This window comes from Pinus tabuliformis, chromosome 5_1 (genome assembly GCF_031772625.1).
Source record: "Pinus tabuliformis cultivar Carrire ecotype Pingquan chromosome 5_1, CPIR1, whole genome shotgun sequence".
In the NCBI taxonomy this organism is placed as follows: Eukaryota; Viridiplantae; Streptophyta; class Pinopsida; order Pinales; family Pinaceae; genus Pinus; species Pinus tabuliformis.
In genome coordinates, this window is record NC_142305.1 from 14,643,167 (window position 1) to 14,655,688 (window position 12,522).

The following is a 12,522-nucleotide window of genomic DNA, read 5'->3' on the forward strand; positions in this document are numbered from 1 at the left end:
GTTTTGGGCCAAAAATATGGCGTTGTCGAAACATGTTACGTTTTAACTTCTTTTTGGTGAATCCCGTTGTTGTTTACAATGACAAAGGATTGTGGAGAGCTTGAGCAAATTAAATGAGAAAATATACTAAAACCTTCCAAAACTTAGACAGTAAACTACCTCCAAAAATATCTGATTATATTTGTTTTTGTAATTAAATAAAATAAATTTTTTTTTACAGAAAAAATTAATTAATATACTTGGATTGAAAGCTACATATAGACTTAACAGAATTGAGTTAATAGAATTGAGTTATTATGAGTCATGATATTATAATGTAGAATTATTTAATTGAAAAAAAGGTAATGTAATATTTAAACAAATATTAATAATTTTATATAAACAAGTTTAATATGTATCTTTGTTGCATAATATATTTTTTTATGCAAAATGTAACTGATACCAGAAGTATAAAAATTCCATTTATGTCTATGCATAAAAGTTCAAGGTTCTATTTGGTAAGCCATATTATAATAATAGTTTAGATTTTTTTCAACTATTGAATTTTGAATTTATAGAGATATTTTTATAATTGAATTCACAAAGTTAAGATTTAGTTAAAACAATGAAATTTCTATTTTGCATTAAAGTAATTTATAACAAAAATTTACATAAGAAATGACATCAATTGGCTTTTGTTTGTTGTCTATATTATTAGATAACTAATGCATCTACAAATGCTTATAAGTCTTTACCTTACATTATTTGACAACTTGATATTTCAAGGCCTTATATGACTCTTACACAAGTTCTCCATACAGGAGTTGCCCATAAAATCAAGCTAGCTAATAAACATAGGTTAAAATGTTTAAAAGAAAAACATTATATAATATTAAAGGAACACATAATTAATTATGAAAATACATGTTGACTTAGGGGCATACGAAAGAACTATACAGATTTATAATGGAGTGGACATTGTTTTTTCTTATCAATACATTATATTATTTTGAATTATGTTGTTAATAAATGCATAGTTAAGTTTTGGACATTTTATAGTTTTATGAAAAAAAACAATAGAAACCTATTTATAAGTATTGGGAGACTTTAAGTTATTAATAGATTAGATAGGCAATAAATATAAAATTGAGACGATAATATGAGTTCCAAATAGAAATCAATTTATAAAGGTAAAAAATAATTTCGATAATTTTTTTCATATATATATAGGTCAACTCAAATGTTGATCATCTATCTACAGAAATTGTATTAATGTAGGAAGCGACTCAAATGCAGCAAGAGTTTAGAGGAAGAACTTAGATTTCGTTTCCAAAAATATCTTTATATTGATATAGGAAGTGATAGAAAATCACAAATGTGTTTGTTGGATTTTTTTGTAGTTCTTGTAATAGTATTAGAGTCATAGTAGTAAGACTTAAAAGAGATCTTGTTAAAAATTTCCCATTATAACTTAGGAATATTTTATTTAAGTAATGATACAATAATTTTAGATGTTTTTCTTATATTAAGTAGATTATATATGTTAATATTATATATAAAAGTGAATCTATATATAAAGTATTTTTACATTTTTTATTTGTCAATCAAAGTGCTTTCATTAGATTTTCAGAAAAACATTGAGTACAAAATTCATCTCAACAAGCCTCTTTCTGTCATTCTGACCATACTTGTTTAGATCGGGACATGGAGGAAACCATAAAAAGAAAATAACATACATTATTTCTGATAGGCGTTGTAGCCTTAACATGATTAAAGAAAACAAAAATTTAACCAGAAGTGATGGCATCATATTAAGCGGTGGGGTTGAGGGGTATTACAGGAGGAGCTGCAAAATAGTCGACATGTTCATGCATATGAAAATCAATATGCTCCACCTTCACTTCTAGGCCACAGAGATGTTCATTGGTGTGACGATGTTGGCATCGAAGGTTGTCCAATTGTTCTGGTATTTTGTTCTAAAGGTACTGGATGTCGTTGATGTATGCCACTAGCTCATTGCGGTCATCATATCAATGTTCTTGGAGAATATCCATGTTCAACTGGACATTTCGCAGTTGTTCAACAATGGACTCTAGTGTGGCAGGGGCTACCACATGGCCTGGGGAGTGAGTTGGAGAGATGGCAGCAACCTCTTCCATCTCCCAGCTATCAGAAGTGTTCGAGGGCGAATTGATGCCTAGTTCAGGCCGCCTGGAATGAAGGTGGTTTCCTCCCCCATAGCGGGGTCATCCCCTTTGACGAGGCATATTGAGATAGATGAGACGAAACTGCCAAAGGAGAGGGAAGGCAGGAGATATCAATTCACAAAACCTGTAAGAAACACAATAGCCAAACCTGTAGAAAATAAACCTCTGAGGAGTGTAAAACAACAACCCAATACCATGCACAAAAACACATATAGAGTTTGTGTAGAACCACTCCTAAGGCACAACTGTTTGGGACTCCTTCCTCCACCCCGTGCACTGGAAAATGAAAATGCGCTTGCCCGTGCGCGTCGAAGATCCCACACACCAAATATTCACCTTTCATTGAGGCAAACCTTCAAGTCCCCAAAGGAGTGTATTGCATCCCAAGACAGGCCCCTCCCTCCAATTGCAGTAAAAATCATGGACCAGAAGGACCATTAAACTAGGGCGAGCCCAATTATAAGTGAGCTGGGCACCCTAATTATGAGATCGAAAATAGAACTATATGGGACGGACTTACCCCAAATAACATACACAAGCTTTGACGCCTCCACAAACTTTTCATCCCTTGAGTGGAAATTGTAGGCGGGAAGGCGAAGATGCACCCCAGCGATTCACTTTCCAAGGTCCCATGGACAATCCTGGACTTTAGTATCACACCACCCCTAGAAATCCCAGGCGATTGCCTCTCTTCTCACCCAAGGTCTTGACCCCGATGAGGCATCCTGGGACTCAACTCCACTGTTCTCCGTGCAACCCAAATTCATCTCCCGAAACAACAAACTGAAGGAACTACCACTGGAAGTTCTGTATTTATCAACTAAGCATGCAAGAAGGGTCTCCACTCGCAGGCATTTAGAGCTGGTTTGGTTCATCATGGTGAGGTAAAGGCACGCGTGGAGGCTAGACTCGCTCTTGTGGTGGTTCAACTAGCAAGTGTCCATTATAAAGTACACCCCCATCGGGGAAAGTAATTTCACATTTAAAATATCATATATATATATATATATATATATATATATCAAACCCACAAAAAAGAATATCATAAAATTAAATGTGATTGTTAATTTTTTTCAAAAACTTGAGCAAACTTTGTAAATTATTTTCAAAAGTTACACATTAATTAAAAGTCAAACATGAGTTTTAGACACTTACTAATAAATGAAATTTTCATAAATATTAAGATTTGATGTGTGTACTATTATGACACTTGATGACATATAATTGTTTTTTGATATTTTATAAATAATGAAATTTTAATAAATATTAAGGTTTGATGTGTGTACTATTTTTTCAGAAATATTGAGATTTGATGTGTGTACTATTATGACACTTTGTCACATATAGAATTTTTTATTTTTTATTTTTTTATTTTTAAAATAATTTTTATTTTTGACAAATTCTATTTATAACCCCATAAAATTAGTCATTTCATCTATATGAGCCAATAAGAAAATAGAAATTCAAATTTGAAAATTTATTTTTTATTTTCAAAATATTCAGTTTAATAGCTATTTTTTTCATAAGCTTTATAAAATATTTTTAAAATTTTTAGAAGTAATTGAAAATCAAAGCATTTTGACTATAAAATGATTAAAATATAACGCAAGTATAAAAATAATTACAAGTTAAAAGAGATTTATAAAGTTAAAATATTAAAGAAATATAATGATTCAAAAGTTAAAATTATTTTTGTTTATTTCAATTTATAAATTAAAATTAATTTTGGATGAAGGATCCAAAACAAAAATCTATAAGTTAGCACTTTAAGAGATTTCATCTTGTTAACTGTTAGTAAATATTGTGTTAGGATAAAATGATGCAGGAGCATCCAATGGCGAGGCGACAGTTGGACATGCTGTCTAAGGCACATTTTAAAAAGTTTTACTTTGGTTTATCTTACTATTATTTTCTTTCCAAGAAGGCTGTCACAGCCAATGCCAAATTTTTATTTTTTATTTTTATTTTAAGTTATGAATGTAGTTTTAGATTAGTTTAACAACCATAACAAGAAAAGCAACTGTAAAGTGTAACTACAGGTAGTTCCTCAACTGAATGAGGCTACCAACAACATAAAAATACATTTCATAGAATGAACGAGGGTTGCTGCCCAGATAAAGAGAAATATAGCAGAGATTGTAAAACTTTCTGACAATATAATCAAGAAGAAAAGACAGTGAAACTTTTCAGGTAACCAGAGACTATGATTTATGATTTATTTCCTGTACTGTGCATAAATGAAATCTATGAATGGAGAACAAGCGTGAAGACTGTGCAAGAATGAAATCTATGAATGGAGGACAAGTATAAAGACTGTGCATACACCGAGTAACACAACATTCTCAGAATAAAGCCAAGGTACTCGCAGAACATTCACTGACCATCTCACAATTAATAGTTTGAGTCTTTCTTTTATAAATACGTATACATGTATAAAATTGTTGCATAAATAACTGTCAAATTAGCATTCCAAAATACCATACGGTTCCCATACATATACTTCATATACAAATCTACAGTTCCAATAGTCCACGAGTCCAACATCACATACAGAGGAGGGAACCAGTGATTCTCGATAGACATAAACAAAGCAGGGACCGAATCACATAGCAACTGCAGGCCACGACAATCTCAAAACCAACTATAGAGCCATGGTCATGAAGACCTAAAGCCACAACGCTCCTACAGAGCTCATGGATAAAATAGCCATACATTGACTCAACAGACAGAGCCCTAGATAAGCAGCTATACAGTCTAAGAAGAACGACCCTACCTGGTTCAAGCAAAGGCCGAGACAGAGGAGGGGAAAGACAACGAGCCACCAAAACCAAACCCTCGCCACCACCATATGAGCCACCTGCACAGCACAAATAGTAGAAGACAGTCAGAGGCAGTATAACCATTTTGCAAACAGAAAAACGAAAAGAATAGGAGGAGAGTAAGGAGTTACCAGAGGTTACCTAAGCAGACGAGAGGGTTTGATCAAAACCCCAAACCAGCAGCACAACCGAGGGGAAATCGAGACTGTAAACCCCAACAAGACTAGAGGAATCTGAGCCACGACCATAGGGTGACAAAACCCCAACTACTCACAAGGAGTGGGGTTGTCAGCGGATAAATTACAGAGAAGAGGAATAAAACTAGAGGAGAGAAATTACCTTTGAAAGGAGCAGGTTTGTCACTGGAGAGGTCGAGCCAAGGACCTGACAGTGAAACCACCAAACCAGGTGAATAACAAAGCTCCCCAAAAAAATACCAACGAACAGTGAAAAAAAACTTCACTGACATGGACACATTCAAAGTCTACCTATAGTGAAAAGCTGCAAACGGAGCTAGCAGGTGGAAGAGGGCCAAGCGCCATTACCATTACCTTGGAAGAGATTCATACAGTGAATGGAGCAGTGGAGTAACCCAGCGGAACAACTGAATGGTCGAGAGTAGACTTCCAATGGAGCCTTAGAGCCAACACGAGGTTCGAAGCCTCGAGAACTGTGGTGGCATTAAAGCCCCATTAAACCCTCACTAAAATCCCACAGCTACCGCGCGGGAAGATCATGTGGGTTAGCTGCCACGCAACGTCCACCTCAGCGAGATTGGGTGAGTCATCATTTTTTTGGTATCAAAGTAGTTCTTTCCTTAGGGAAGAAAGTTTAAACCTCAGCGAGATTGGGTGAGTCATCATTTTTTTGGTATCAGTAGTTCTTTCCTTAGGGAAGAAAGTTTAAGTATGGAGGTAGGAAGAAGAGGAAGAGGAAGAGGTATTCGGAGAGCAGCTGAAGATGGAATGTGTGAAGAAATCAGGGTCCTAAGTGCCAGACTAGTAGCAGTGGAAGCAGGGAGGTGCAGGGATCTAGAGGATGGTGACGACAGTGATGTAGAGACTATAGCTACAATAGACGGGTCTGATGAGGAAGGACCAGAGATAAGATTGTTGAAATCTATCTTGTTATCAAACAACAAATCGAAACCTAAACTGTCAAATTATGATGGCAGCTTATCTACTGAATTACTTTTGGATTAGATTAGCGAGTTAGATAAGTACTTTGAATGTGAAGAGATCAGTGATGAAAAGAGGATCAGGTTTGCAGCTACGAAGTTGAAGGGGCATGCAGCACTGTGGTGGGACAGTGTGCAAGCAGAACGAAGAAGATCCAACAAACCACCAATTAAGAAGTGGGACAGGATGGTGGCCAAATTGAAGGGTAAATTTTTACCTAAAGACTATCAGATTGCGCTGCATAGACAGGTACAGAACCTGAAGCAGAGGTCAATGACTATAAAAGAGTACACAGAGGAATTTTATAGAGTGAATCTGTGAGCAGGTTATGTCGAGGATAACCCAGAAAAGACCGCAAGGTTCGTGAATGGGTTGCGGATGGAGATACTAGATGAGATCAATATTCTCTCTTGCAGATCTATAGAAGAAGCATATCAAAGTGCTTTAAAAGCATAGGAGAAAATTAACAGAAGACAGAATGCTAGGAGAGGACGTGGATTCGGTCGAGGAAAAGGACAGTCCTATGGCAGGGGCAGAACTGCCAGCAGCACTGATGAAGGTAGTAGTTCGAAAGCTACAGGGTCAACAGACAAAGAGGGTAACACTAGGGGAGGAAGGCCTTACCAGTGAGGTAGAGGTAATGTCAGAGGCAGAGGAGCTACCTACTAGTGTTACAAGTGACACAAATGGGGCACAAATTTTTTTAATGTGCTGAAAGTGATCAAGCAGGACAAAGAGGAGCATATGTTGCTCAGCCCAAGGAAACCGAGGCCCCACCTCAAGAAGTGGAGAACATGCCTGAAACAGGCGAAGCCTTGGTACTAAATAAAGTTTTGTTGAAGCCAGCTAAAGAATCAGCTGATCTGACACAGCGGAAAGCCCTATTCCAGACTGTGTGTAAGTCGCAGGGGAAGTGTTGTAAACTAATTATTGATAGTGGAAGCATGGATAATTTAGTAGCCACGTAGATGGTGGAGAAGCTGGGCCTAAAGCGATTGAAACACCCAACACCATACCAGGTGTCTTGGCTACAGAAAGGGCACCAACTGCTTGTTGATGAGCAGTGTGAGGTGGAATTTCATATTGGTAGATATAAGGATAAAGTGACGTGTGACATTATGCCGATGGATGTGTGCCATATACTGCTAGGAAGGCCTTGGCAGTATGACAGGAAGGTGGTACACGATGGAAAAACAAACTGTTATAAGTTTGTGAAAGATGGGGTCAAACATACACTGGTACCCATGAAGGAAGAAGATACAACAGAAAGTAGTGGACCGAAAGCCTTGTTGCTAGGGGGAAAAGAGTTCCTACAGTAGATGGGAGATGATGAAATTAAATTTGCAATCATACGGAGGCCAAGGGCAGTGTTAGTTCATACTGAAATTAAGGATTTACCGGAGGAAATCCAAGATATGTTGCATGAATTTAGCGATATAGTGGTGGATGATTTGCCAGATAAGTTACCTCCAAAATGGAGTATCAGCCACCATATCGACTTTATACCAGGAGCCAGCTTACCCAACAAAGCTGCTTATCGAATGAGCCTGAAAGATAATGAAGAGATTAGAAAATAGGTACAAGAATTGTTGGACAAGGGACTGATTCGGGAAAGCCTAAGTCTGTGTGTAGTACCAACAGTTTTGGCTCCCAAGAAAGGAGGAGAGTGGTGAATGTGTACCGACTCCCGAGCAATCAATAAGATTACTATTAGATACATGTTTCCTTTACCACACATGGACGATATGATGGACTACTTAAGTGGAGCAGCATACTTTTCCAAGATTGATTTGAAGAGCGGTTATCATTAGATATGGATTCGGGAAGGCGATGAGTGGAAGACTGCTTTTAAGACCAATGAAGGCCTGTATGAGTGGCTGGTCATGCCATTCAGAGTGAGTAATGCACCCAGCATGTTCATGCACTTCATGAACGAGATGCTGAAAGAGTACATCGGGAAGTTCGTTATCGTGTACTTGGATGCCATTCTTATTTTTAGTAAGACCAGGGAGTAACATTTCAGACACGTTAGATGTGTCTTGGAAAAATTATAGAAAAATAAATTGCTGTTAAATTTGAAGAAATGCACGTTTTTCAAGAAGGAATTGATTTATTTGGGGTTTGTGATCTCAGGGAATGAGTTGAAGATGGATCCAGAAAAGGTTGCAACCATAGTTAGCTAGCTGTCCCCAAAGAGTTTATTTGAAGTACAAAGTTTTCATGGGCTAGCAAGCTTTTACAGGAAGTTTATAAGGGATTTTAGTGGTATCTACATGCCCATGGTGGAAATTGTCAAGAAGGCCAATCAACCATTTCATTGGACTGATTCAGCTGAAAGGAGTTTTCAGCTGCTGAAAAAGAAGATTACTGAACAACCTGTTTTACGGTTGCCGGATTTTAACAAACTGTTTCAAGTTCGTTGCGATGCCAGTGGGACAGCCATTGGAGTAGTGCTGAGTCAAGAGGATAAACCGGTGGCCTATTTCAGTGAAAAATTAAACGAGAGCAGACAGAAATATTCATCCTATGATAAGGAATTCTATGCAGTAGTACAAGCACTGAAACACTGGAGACACTATTTGTTGGGAAATGAATTCGTCCTATTTTCGGACAATTCTGCTCTGCAATATGTTATGCAGCAGCACAAGTTAAACCACAAACATGCGAAGTGGGTGGAATATCTCCAAAGTTTCACGTTTGTGTTAAAGCACATCAGTGGACAAGCCAATAAAGTGGCAGATGCATTAAGTCAAAGGTATAAGCAAAAGGCAGATTCGAAGCAACGAGAAATGCAGTTTGATATAGGAGATCTGGTATTGGCGCACCTACAAAAGGAAAGGTTCCCTAGAAGAGAGTATAACAAGATGAAATTTAAAAAGATAGGGCCTTGCCGAATTCTGTCAAAATTCTCTGCAAATGCTTATGAACTGCAATTACCCTTAGGTATTGGGATCTCACCCATTTTCAATGTCACAGACCTATACCCCTATATTTTTGTAGACATGGAGGACAATTCAGTAGGACACACACAGGACACCTAGGGAGACAAAGAGACAGGGACATGGATCAGGCAGCTGCCCACAGCCAAGCCCTTAGAGATTGACCAAATACTGGACACTCAGGTAGCTAGGCGGACACGCCGGAAGGAGTACTTGCAGTACTTGGTTAAGTGGAAGGACCGTCCAATAGAGGATAGTACCTGGATGGATGCCGGATAGATTCAGCGTGCCAGATATTCGATTGAAGAGCTCATGGACAGGAGCCATGAGTTTCATTCACCCTGGGAGCCTGATGCAGGAGCATCCAATGGCGAGGTGACAGTTGGACATGCTGTCTAAGGCACATTTTAAAAAGTTTTACTTTGGTTTATCTTATTGTTATTTTCTTTCCAAGAAGGCTATCACAGCCAATGCCAAATTTTTATCTTTTATTTTTATTTTAAGTTATGAATGTAGTTTTAGATTAGTTTAACAACCATAACAGGAAAAGCAACTGTAAAGTGTAACTGCAGGTAGTTCCTCAACTGAATGAGGCTACTAGCAACATAAAAATACATTTCATAGAATGAACAAGGGTTGCTGCCTAGATAAAGAGAGATATAGTAGAGACTGTAAAATTTTCTGACAATATAATCAAGTAGAAAAGATAGTGAAACTTTTCAGGTAACCAGAGACTATGATTTATGATTTATTTCCTGTACTGTGCATAAATGAAATCTATGAATGGAGAACAAGCGTGAAGACTATGCAAGAGTGAAATCTATGAATGGAGGACAAGTATAAAGACTGTGCATACACCGAGTAACACGACATTCTCAGAATTAATAGTTTGAGTCTTTCTTTTATAAATATGTATACATGTATAAAACTGTTGCATAAATAATTGTCAAATTAGCATTCCAAAATACCATATGGTTCCCATACATATACTTCATATACAAATCTACAGTTCCAATAGTCCACGAGTCCAACATCACATACAGAGGAGGGAACCAGTGATTCCCGACAGACATAAACAAAGCAGGGACCGAATCACATAGCAACTGCGGGCCATGACAATCTCAAAACCAACTACAGAGCCATGGTCATGAAGACCTAAAGCCACAACGCTCCTACAGAGCTCACGGATAAAATAGCCATACATTGACTCAACAGACAGAGCCCTAGATAAGCAGCTATACAGTCTAAGAAGAACGACCCTACCCAGTTCAAGCGAAGGTCGAGACAGAGGAGGGGAAAGATGGTGAGCCACTGAAACCAAACCCTCGCCACTAGCATACGAGCCACCTGCACAACACAAACGGTAGAAGACAGTCAGAGGCAGTATAACCATTTTGCAAACAGAAAATGAAAAGAATAGGAGGAGAGTAAGAAGTTACCAGAGGTTACCTGAGCAGATGAGAGGGTTTGATCAAAACCCCAAACTAGTAGCAGAGCTGAGGGGAAATCAAGACCGTAAACTCCAACAAGACCAAAGGAATCCGAGCCACAACCACAGGGCCACAAAACCCCAACTGCTCACAAGGAGCGGGGTTGTCAGTGGATAAATTGCAGAGAAGAGGAATAAAATTAGAGGAGAGAAATTACCTTTGAAAGGAGCAGGTTTGTTGCCAAAGAGGTTGGGCTAAGGACTTGAGAGTGAAACCACCAAACCAGGTGAATAGCAGAGCTCCCAAAAAAAAACCAAACAGTGAAAACAAAACTTCATTGACATGGACACATTCAAAGTCTACCTACAGTGAAAAGTTGCAGACGGAGCTAGCAGGTGGAAGAGGGTCGAGCACCATTACCATTACCCTGGAAGAGACTCATACAATGAACGGAGTAGTGGAGCAACCCAGTGGAACAACCGAACGGTCAAGAGTAGACTTCCAATGGAGCCTTAGAGCCAACACGAGGTTCGAAGCCTCGAGAACTATGGTGGCATTAAAGCCCCATTAAACCCTCACTAAAATCCCATAGCTACCGCGTGGGAAGATCACGTGGGTCAGCTGCCACGCAGCGTCCACCTCAGCCAGATTAGGTGAGTCATCATAAGACACACTAATAAAATGTTTTAGCAATTCTATTAATATTTTCAATATATATATATATATATATATATATATATATATATATATATATATATATTTGACGTTTTTTTAAGGATGGTTCACGAACATTGGGTGGCTGCTACATCCATGGGAAAATCTAGGCAGATCAACCCGAAGGGATCTACTCATCGGCCAAACAAAAAAGGTGTAACTCCAAAGGCGTTGAGGAGATTTGACCTCCTGGCCTCTCAACTAGTGAGGTACTTAGCAACGAGAACTCGAACAACTGAGCTAACCCTTGGGGCTTTCACGTTGAAATTTTTTATTCAACATAGATATTAAGATATTTTATTTATGGTCCATATTGTTCATATTGAAATCTTTTTTGGTTATTAATATATTTTTAAACACGTCTCTCTTACACACACACTCTCTCTCTCTTTATTGCTTCATATATCTATGTAATTGATATTGAAGTATTTCCCTTGAAATATTTTACTTAATGTTTATGTTGAAATTTTTACTTTTAGCCTAATTACCTTCAGTTATTTTCTTCTATATATATCTGATATAAAATTATTTTATATAAAATGGCATTAAAATATATTATTTATGCTCAACATTAGATATATAAATATACTTGAAATTAATATCCCAATATATTTGTTAACATGGATATTGAAATATTTTATTCGAGGCATGTGGTAACTTATTTTGAAAAAGTAAAAGTATTAAGCATATTCATCAAAATTCAAAGTGAAAATATAAAATTTATTATTCCTTTCAATTATTTCTGTTTTTTGTTAAGTTTAAAACTTTCTATTAATCAAACAAAAAATATAGATAATATAAAAATGGTAGGCTAATGGCATAATACAAGCACTTTCTCCAAAAACATTGCAAGGTACAATATGTCAGGACTAAATGACTACCAAATTTTGACTTATTAGATTTGGGAACTCTCATAATAGGTAGACCATAGTAATTTATTCAAACTAACTAACACTGAGCTTGATGACAAACATAACAAAGATACCTAAGATGTCATATTTGCATCATTTCTCTTGAGTAAAAATCTTACCAGGCGCAATTTCAACTTCAATTAGAGGATGAATATATGCATATATTCATTTTGGCACCCTGAACATGTTATCCACCTAATCCATCAGGGTTGTGGGTGGCAGTTAATGAATGTCCAAGAAACCTGGAAACTGAATCCAATGGTGTCATTGTTGTATTTATATGTACAATTTACATCATTCTTAATACAATTGAAGTTAATTTCCAAACAATGATTCCAACAGTGG